The sequence below is a fragment of the Triticum dicoccoides genome, chromosome 7A (genome assembly GCF_002162155.2).
Source record: "Triticum dicoccoides isolate Atlit2015 ecotype Zavitan chromosome 7A, WEW_v2.0, whole genome shotgun sequence".
NCBI classification, from domain to species: domain Eukaryota; kingdom Viridiplantae; phylum Streptophyta; class Magnoliopsida; order Poales; family Poaceae; genus Triticum; species Triticum dicoccoides.
The window spans coordinates 418,552,724-418,563,030 of NC_041392.1; positions in this window are offsets into that span (position 1 = coordinate 418,552,724).

Sequence of the window (10,307 nt, forward strand, 5' to 3'; positions counted from 1 at the left end):
ATCTCTCCTCGTCTAATGTGATCCCGGATGAAGTGATACCGGATCTCAATATGCTTTGTCTTGAAATGTTGTACCGGATTGAGAGAGATCTTGATGGCACTTTCATTGTCACACCAAAGAGGCACTTTGTCACAAGTGACACCGTAATCCTTTAAAGTTTGCCTCATCCATAGGAGTTGAGCACAACAACTACCGGCGGCAACATACTCCGCCTCAGTGGACGAGAGAGACACACAACTTTGCTTTTTGGAAGACCAACTTACCAAAGAGCAACCAAGGAATTGGCACCCTCTGGAAGTGGACTTCCTATCCACTTTGTCTCCCGCCCAATCGGAATCCGAGTACCCTACAAGTTTGAAGTTTGATCCTCTAGGGTACCATAGGCCAAAGTTTGGGGTATGAGCCAAGTATCGAAAGATTCGTTTGACCGCCACATAGTGACTTTCCTTAGGTGCGGCTTGAAACCGTGCACAAATTCCCACACTCAACATGATGTCCGGTCTAGATGCACAAAGGTAAAGCAAGGATCCAATCATGGAACGATATACCTTTTGATCCACCACTTTACCATGGGATCTAAGTCAAGTTGGCACTTGGTGGGCATTGGAGTGGAAGCCGGCTTGACGTCACTTAGCTTGAATCTCTTGAGCATGTCTTGAGTGTATTTGGATTGATTGATGAAGGTTCCTTCTCTTCTTTGCTTCACTTTGAACCCTAGAAAGAACTTCAACTCTCCCATGGAGGACATCTCGAACTTTGAGGTCATGAGAGCGGCAAATTCCTCATTGAAAGCCTTGTTAGGAGAACCAAAGATAATATCATCAACATATAATTGGCACACAAACAACTCCCCTTTGACCTTCTTAGTAAAAAGAGTGGGGTCGATTAGCCCAACTTCAAAACCACGGTCTTGTAACAACTCGGTAAGGTGGTCATACCACGCACGTGGGGCTTGTTTAAGGCCATAGAGCGCCTTATCGAGTTGATACACATGATCGGGAAAGTAGGGATCCTCGAACCCGGGGGGTTTCTTGACGTAAACCAATTCATTAATGGGACCATTAAGAAAAGCACTCTTCACATCCATTTGTTGTAACTTAAAATTATGATGAGAAGCATATGCAATTAACAAGCGAATGGATTCAAGACGAGCAACGGGAGCAAAGGTTTCACCATAGTCGATACCCTCGACTTGGGAGTAGCCTTGTGCTACCAAACGAGCCTTGTTGCGAATGATAATCCCATGGGCATCTTGCTTGTTCTTGAATATCTACTTGGTTCCAATGACATTGTGGTTCCCCGTTGGCCTTGGCACCAATCTCCACACTTTGTTGCGCTCGAAGTTGTTGAGTTCGTCATGCATGGCATTGAGCCAATCCGGATCGTCTAGCGCCTCATAGACCTTGTGGGGTTCCACACAAGAGACAAACACGTGATGCTCACAATAATTTGCTAATTGTCTACGAGTGCTTACCCCCTTTCTTAAGCTTCCAAGCACATTCGTCATGAGATGATCCTTGGTGGAGAGCTTGGATGCAATCTTGGCGGCACGACGCTCTAATTCCTCCTCGGTGGTGAGTTGAGGAGCGGTTACTTGATCATCTTGAGCGCCGTCATGAACTTGTTCTTGATCTTGAACTTGCTCGGGGGAGAGAACTTGACCTTGGGCATCACTTGGTGTGTCAACACCGTCTTGAGTATGATCTTGCCCTTGGTCTTGTTCATGAGGTTGAGGGCCTTCACTTTGTTCTTCGGAAGCGTGTGGGCCTTGGGTTGGTGATGGCTCCACTTGAGTGGAGCATTGTCCTTCTCCTTCGGCCACAAGGGGTTCCTCAATGGGTAGGATAAAACGAACACCCATTCTTATTATAGCTTGAGGAGGAATTTCATCACCTACATCACAAGTGCCACTTTGCTCCACTTGGGAGCCGTTATTCTCATCAAACTCCACGTTACACGTCTCCTCAATAAGTCCCGTGGATTTATTGAGGACACGGTAAGCATGAGAGTTTGTAGCATAACCAACAAATATGCCCTCATGAGCTCTAGCCTCAAATTTAGACAACCGAACACCTTTCTTGAGAATGAAACACTTACACCCGAACACCCGGAAGTACTTGAGGTTGGGCTTGTTACCGGTGAGTATCTCATATGGAGTCTTGTTCAAGCCCTTGCGGAGGTAGAGCCGATTGGATGCATGACACGCGGTGTTGATGGCTTCGGCCCAAAAGTTGTACGGAGACTTGAACTCCGCCATCATGGTCCTTGCCGCATCCATCAACGTCTGGTTCTTCCTTTCCGCAACACCGTTTTGTTGAGGGGTGTAGGGTGCGGAATATTGATGCTTGATTCCCTCATCACTAAGAAATTCATCCAAGGTGTAGTTCTTGAACTCGGTGCCGTTGTCACTTCTTATTGTCAAGATCTTTGCATTGTGTTGACGTTGTGCTTCATTTGCAAAGTCAATGACGGTTTGTTGGGTCTCACTCTTCCTCTTGAAGAAATACACCCACGTGTACCTTGAGTAGTCATCCACAATCACCAAGCAATACTTCCTACCTCCAAGACTATCGAAGGATGGAGGCCCAAAGAGATCCATGTGAAGGAGCTCCAAAGGCCTCTTTGAATAAATGATAGTCGTGGGAGGGTGAGCCTTCTCATGTAGCTTTCCTTCGATACAGGCACTGCAAGCACGATCTTTAGCAAAACTAACATTCGTTAGTCCACGGACATGGTCCCCCTTGAGGAGACTTTGCAAAGATCTCATATTGACATGGGCTAAACGGCGATGCCAAAGCCATCCCACATCAACTTTAGCCATTAGGCATGTCACGGTCTTAGTGGGTCGCTCCGAAAAGTTAATCACATATAGACCGTTCTCGACATGCCCAACAAAGGCTACTTTAAGAGTCTTGCTCCACAAGAGGGCCACGGTATCGATATCAAAGAAAGTGGCAAATCCCATGATTGCAAGTTGACGAACGGAAAGTAAATTGTATGCAAGGGACTCAACAAGCATGACCTTCTCGATCGTGAGATCATGAGAGATGACCACCTTGCCAAGTCCCAATACCTTAGAAGATGAGGCGTCACCCCACTCGACATTGGTGGGCATAGATGGAACCTTGTGCACGTCCACCACCAAGTCCTTGCTTCCGGTCATATGATTTGTAGCTCCGCTATCAAGCAACCATGATCCACCACCGGAAGCAAACACCTACAAGAGATCAATGCTTGGTTTTAGGTACCCATTTTGTAATGGGTCCTTTGATGTTAGTAACAAGGGTCTTAGGAACCCAAATAGACCATTCAATGTATTCATGAAGAGAACCAACAAATTTGGCATAAACATGCCCATCACTAGCACGGCATAACACATAAGAAGGATTAAAATCCCCGGCTTTGTTGGGAGGGTGACATTGCCCGTCTTGACATTATTCTTCTTCTTCTCCTCGGGGGCACTCTCTCCCTCCCTCACAAAGGTTTGCATGAGAGGAGGAGGCCATTTGGTCTTGTCATTCTTCTTCTTGTTCTTGGAGTCGGGGACGTACCCAACCCCTTCCTTGGCCACACCTCCCTTTTGGTTGCTCAAGAGATCGTTGAGGTTCTTCTTGCCTTGTATGCAAGTCGCAAGACCTCTCTCAAGTTGCTCCTTCAACTTAGCATTTTCCTTAACAAGATGTATATGCTCACAACACGGGTTAGTAGCATTTGCATTATCAATTAAAACCATATGAGGAAAAGTTGCTTTCTCCTTAGTTAGCTTCACTTGGAGTTGATCATGAGACTCCTTGAGACTAGCGTGAATACCCTTCACGGCCTTGTGGGCCTTGTCAAGTATATCAAACTCCTCTTTGAGTCTAGCAAGATCAACCCCGAGTTTGGCCTTCTCGGAATTTAGCACACAAGAAACAACAAGGGCATGATCATAATCTTTCTCTAACTTAGCATGATCTATGTTGTGTGACTCCTCAAGAGCCAAACGAAGACCACGCTCTTCCTCAAGAGCATTGGAAAGATCCGAAATCTCATCGGCATAGTCACGAGTATGTCCTTCCATCTTAGAGATGGTGTCTTCGTGAGCCTCGATCATGTCATTGGCCTCACCAAGTTGTTCCAAGAGAGCAATAAAGTGCTTCTTGGATTTTCCCTTGAGTTTGCCCATAAAGGCCTCAAACTCGTTAGCCTCCACATTATCTCCCTCAAATTCATTAATGCTATCCGTTTGGGAAGGATGATTAATGATGGTAGTTTTGATGTTGGAGGTTACCTTGTTGGTGGCTTTAGCCATGAGGCACTTGGCGGTGATGCTCTCGTTGGGTGAGTCGAAGAGAGACACCCCTGACGTTGTTGCAATGGCAACGGAGGCCATGGCAACCGACTCATCATCTTCATCATCGTCATCGTCCTCATTGTACTCTTCTTGCACAACCAAGGCCTTGGGATGAGTCTTCTTGGTGAAGTTGTTCTTGTTGGGGAACGACTTGGCCTTGTCCTTTCGGATGAGTTTGCCACCATTGTCTTCCCTCTTCTCATACGGGCATTCTGCAACAAAATGACTCACGTTGCCGCAATTGTAGCAAGTCCTTACACGTTGCTTGCCCCTTGTACCACTCAAGTTGTTTTTGCTAAAGTTTGGCCTTGAGTTTTTCTTGCTCCAAAATTACCTTGAAGCAAGTGCCATGTGTTCATGATATGCATACTTCGTATCTTCGAGGTTGCTCTCCTCTTCTTCCTCTTCTTCGTCTTCCACTATGAGCTTGGCCTTCAAAGCAAGGTTAGGCTTCTTTGCCCGTTGAGAACGGAGCACCGCATTGTCGGTGGTCTTGTCCAAAATGTTCATGGCCACAAACTCATCCAACACTTCGTTTGAGGTCAAAGTGTGGAAATCCGGTCTTTGACGAATGATGGAGGACATGGCCTTGTGATAGGGCATCATTGCCTTGAGGAATTTGCGCTTGATCCAATTGTCATCCGTGTCCTTGCTCCCGTGATCTCGTAGTGAGACCACGAGTTTGGTTACTCTCCGATAGAGCTCACGAGGTTCTTCATCTTCCTTCATTGCAAACTCATCGACCTCATCTTGTACCACTTCATAGTTGGAGCGTTGAATGCTTGCGCTTCCCCGGTAGAGAGACACGACACAATGCCATGCATCTTTGGCCAAGGCGAAAGGACGAAGATGAGGTAGGTCTTCGGGTGGAATAGCATCTTGAATGATGAAGAGAGCATTCTCATTGAATTGATTGTCCGCGGCTTCTCGGGGAGTGAAGTTTCTTGGATCATGTGGATAGAAACCTTCTTCAATGATTCTCCAAAGGTTAGTGTTCACATGATTTAAATGACGTTTAAAGCGGTAAACCCAAGAATCAAAATCCTCATTTTTCACAATCTTAGGGGGAGGACCGGCATGATTCAAATGAGTGAAAGGAACCGGTCCACCATAAACAAGTGGTGGTTCCACATGGGCAAAGATGCCGGTGCCATTCTTGCCACTAGAAGAAGGAGCCTTTTCACTACTAGCTTCCCCCTTGTCGGTGATAGCATCCGTCACCTTGTTGGCGGGATCACCCACTTTCAACGGTGCGGTGGATAGTTTAAGCCCCTCAAGAAATTTAGTAAACATGCTTTCGACTTCGGTCGTCATGGAGGTTTTCAATGTCTCCAAGGCCACATTGAACTCCTCACGAGAGACCGAAGTTCCCCCATCTCCCGTAGACGAGATCGGATTCACACCGGAGTGTTCCTCCACACCGTATACAGTATCAACCATACTCTTTGGACGGTAAAGTCCTTAATAAATAGACGAGGCTCTGATACCAATTGAAAGGATCGATATGGTTGACTAGAGGGGGGGTGAATAGGCAACTAACAATTTCTAGCTTTTCTTTAACAAGTTAAACTTTGCATCAAAATAGGTTGTCTAGAAATGCAACTAGGTGAGCAACCTATATGATGCAACAAGGATAGGTACACAAGCAAGCAAGAGATATAAAACAAGTAAGCTTGCTTAAATGAAGGCACGAGATAACCAAGAGTGGAGACGGTGGAGACGATGATGTGTTGCCGAAGTTCCTTCCCTTTGAGAGAAAGTATGTCTCCGTTGGAGCGGTGTGGAGGCACAATGCTCCCCAAGAAGCCACTAGGGACACCGTATTCTCCTCACGCCCTCACACAATGCGAGATGCCGTGATTCCACTATTGGTGCCCTTGAAGGCGGCTACCGAACCTTTACAAACAAGGTTGGGGCTCTCTCCACAACTTAATTGGAGGCTCCCAACAAAACCACGAAGCTTCACCACAATGGAATATGGCTCCGAGGTGACCTCAACCGTCTAGGGTGCTCAAACACCCAAGAGTAACAAAATCCACACAAAAAAGTATGGGGGAACCAAATATCCTTTGGTGGAAGTGTAGATCTAGGTCTCCTCCTTCAATCCCTAGCAAATCAACAAGTTTGAGTGGCTAGAGAGAGAGAGATCGGGCAAGAGAGCTTGAAGGGCATCAATGGTGGAGTGAGAGAGGTCAAAGGTTGGAGTGGTAGGTGGGAGAAGCCCCCTTAAGTAGTCTCCCCACAAATCCAACCGTTACTGCGTTTTTGCACTGCAGTGGTACAACCGGTCCTCGTCCCGGTACAACCGGGACTCACGGTGTAACAGCAGAACCCTACCAAGCGGTACAACCGGACAGGTGGGCGGTAGTACCGACTAAGAAAGATAACCGGACTAACCGCCTGGCTACTGCACAACCACCGCATCAAAATAGGGGCTTGACCGGTACTTGGGCGGTGCCTGGCCGGAACAACCGCATGGCCTTGAGCTCTTGGGCGGCTAAGTTCTGAGCGGAAGAACCGCTCGGACCACCGGTGGTACCGGTCATCAAGGAACGACCGGACCAACCGGGCCACTACCGCCCAAGAACAGCATCAAACCAGAGGCGAGAGTGGTACTTGAGCGGTACATGGACGGAACCACCGCCCTAGTTGTTGCAGAGCATAGTGGCGGTACCACCGCCCGGAGGCAGCGGTACAACCGCTCGAGCAAAAGCTGGTGAGCGACAAGACCTAGCGATACAACCGCTATAGAGAGCGGTACAACCGCTGGGCAGAAACAGTGAGCAGGAAAGAGGGGAAGAGGCAAGGAAAACTCTCACTCTCACACATCTGAGGAAGGCAAAGAGAGGGTGAGAAAAGTGTACGTGAACTGATTCCCCAGAGCTTCCTAATGAGGATTCCCTCTTGATAGTACGGGTACTCTACGACCAAAGAAAATAAAAACGTAGAGGACACGTCTTCGATCTTTTCCTTCGAGAGGTAATAGCAATCCGATGTAAGCCTAAGCATCGAGAACCTGAAACATATAGCACACGTTTAGACCACAAAGGGTTGTCATCATCATCCAAAACATAAAGTAGGGAAATGCCCTTTCAGCGGTTTATTATGTGAGGCTGTGCAGATGACCCGTTGTACGCCGGTGTATAACTGTTCTATAAGTGTATAGGCAGCTTTCAGTTTTTGACGCATATCCGAGCCAAGATGAGCAATGCGACTTCCTGCATTGTCAACAACATTGGTAAACCGACAGTTTATTAGAGAATACATGTTTAAGGTGTATGAAGAGGCTATTTACCAAAAAGAACAGTAGTCATGGCACTTATTTGCCGTTTCAAGCCAGTTAATTCCTCTGCTACCGGATTAAGGGCCGCTTCAGCGTCCTCAGCCCTCTTCAGCAGAGTTGTTTTCTCTGTATCCCAGCTTGCCCACTCGCTCTTAAAGCTCTCCTTCAGTTTTTCCATGACTGCTAAAGCGTTGGTCAGCTCTTCCTTGGCCTTGGAAGTTGCTGCTTGTTGAGTTTTGATATTTTCTTGAAGGTCGGCGAGTTGGGATTCTTTTTTGCTAAGCTCGGCCTGCAAGAGACATGCAATTTATGAGTTGGCAGTACATATTTGAAGTCCCAAGCACATGACAGGTCATACACTTGGCACTTGGGGGCTAATGTCTATTGCCTCTTCTCCATTTTTTTACAAAGTCCCAAGCTCAATACAAGTATTATTCTTGGCACTTGGGGGCTAATGCATATTTTCTCAAGTTAAAGCTATGGATTTTTTATTCCATCAACCAGTTTGGTGGTTCATCGGTTTACAAAGGTGTTCAACAAGAATTTTGAGTCTTACAGTATAAAGTCCTGATTCATCTTGAAAAGATAAGCCGGCCCTTGGGGGCTACACATGCAAAGTTGAAGTATTTTATAAGTCCCGGTTCATATCAGTATTATAAACCGGCCATTGGGGGCTATTGGAGTTGATAGCCTAAACGGATCATAAGGGAATAGTAATTATGCAAAGGTTAGCAGCATTTACCTCATATCGCTCCTTCATCAGGTTCAGTAAATCGGCTTCATAATCACGGCTGGTGTACGGTTGGTTTAAAAATCCAGAATGAATATCTTGGGCGCTGAGATGGGCATAGCTTTCAATTCACCTTCCACTTGCCCTTGTCCATAGCAGAATTTTTTTTCCTTAGCACTATATTTTGACAAAATAGTGGGGTTGCCTGGGGCCGTATAACTGACACCAGTAACAATAATATCATCCGTTTTGTCGTTAGCAGCTTTGGTTGGGCTTGGTGGTTTATCATCATGAGCCATCAGATCAATTTCCATTTGTCCAACAAAGGTTTCATGATCTTGTGGTGGCGGATCATCAAGGATAGCATCAGCATTTGGTTCAGACGGCTCTGGGGCCTTTTCCGGATCAGCTGCCGTGTAATCATCAGCCTGTTTATTCAACTTGGCCTTGACTAAGTCCTCACACTAGGACATCTGCCATGACAATTCCACAACACTTTCTGATGGACTCATGAAAAAGAAGACACACCTTGTTAATATGAGTAGTCTATCATTTCTATTAAGCTGAGATGTCACATACACACCCCCTCAGAGAAACTGACGTCCCCGTCAACCCAACAGGAATGTTCCTTCTTGGCACCCGTCGGTACGTGCTAGTGCCAGCATCCACATGTGCCTCATGTATGCATCACTAACCCGCACACGCCCGTGTAACCGCGCGAGGGTCAACTCTGATACCAATTGTAACGCCCCGACCAAACCCATTGGTTCTTGGCTGTCGCGCCGGGGATCTAGACTAGACCCATATGTTAGCAGAATACGTACTGGTGTATATGTATGCGTAGTCACCGCATGATCTCTCTCTCTCTCTTTGAGACGTGCTTTGCATCGTGGGTTAGTGGAGCTAGTGGCTCTCACACATTCTCTCTGAACTGCTCCTGTAAACTGTATATATGCAGCGTCAGATGAATGGAAGTGGTGTGAGTTGAGTCCTATTCCTCGTCAACATGGTACCTGAGCAGGACCTGCACAATCCCTTTGGGCAGAGCTCCGCCAACCCTTCCGCTGCTGCCATGGACACCAACCCAGTTCAGACCCCACCCTCCTCCCTCGCTGACGGCGACGACGACGCCGGCGCTTCTCTGCAGCCGACGCCCCCTGCCGCTTCTCCTCCAGCCGCAGCCACGCCGGCGCCCCTCCGCATTGCTCCAGCGGCGCCGGTTGCAGCGCCCGCTCCGACGGCCCTTGCCTCCTCGGTTCTCCAGACCGTGGACATCCGCCGCCACATCCCCGTCGTCCTTGACCTCACCGCCGGGAACTATGCTCAGTGGCGCCGCCACTTTGATGCAGTTCTCGGCATGTTCGGCCTGCGCGACCACGTCGACGCTGCCGCCGCTGCGTACTCCCCTGACCCAGAGTGGGTGATGGCCGACCATGCCGTCGTCCACTGGTTGTACGCGACGATCTCCCCCGAGCTGCTTGATGCTGTGATGGAACCAGAAGACACTGCGCTCTCTGTCTGGACGGCCGTTGATGACATCTTCCGAGCCAACCAGCTGTCTCCTGCAGTCTACATTGACGCCGAGTACCACGCGGTTGTGCAGGGCGACCTCACCATCATGCAATACTGCACCAAGCTCAAGCTCTACGCCGACCAACTGTGCGATCTGGGACAGCCCGTCATGGAGACGCGCCAAGTCTTCCACCTCCTCCGCGGCCTCCACTGCCAGTACCACAACGCCATCCCGCACATCACCGCGCGCGTGCCGCTGCCCACCTTCCTCCAGACGTGCTCATTCCTTCTCCTGGAGGATCACCACGCCGAGCAGTCAGCACGTCAGCAGGCTGCCCATGCGCTCTACGTTGCACGCTCGCCCGGCCCTGCGCCCACCTCGCCTGCACCTGACTCTGCCCCGTCGGGCGGCCGTGGTCGTGGCCGTCCATGAAAGCATGGCCGCGGCA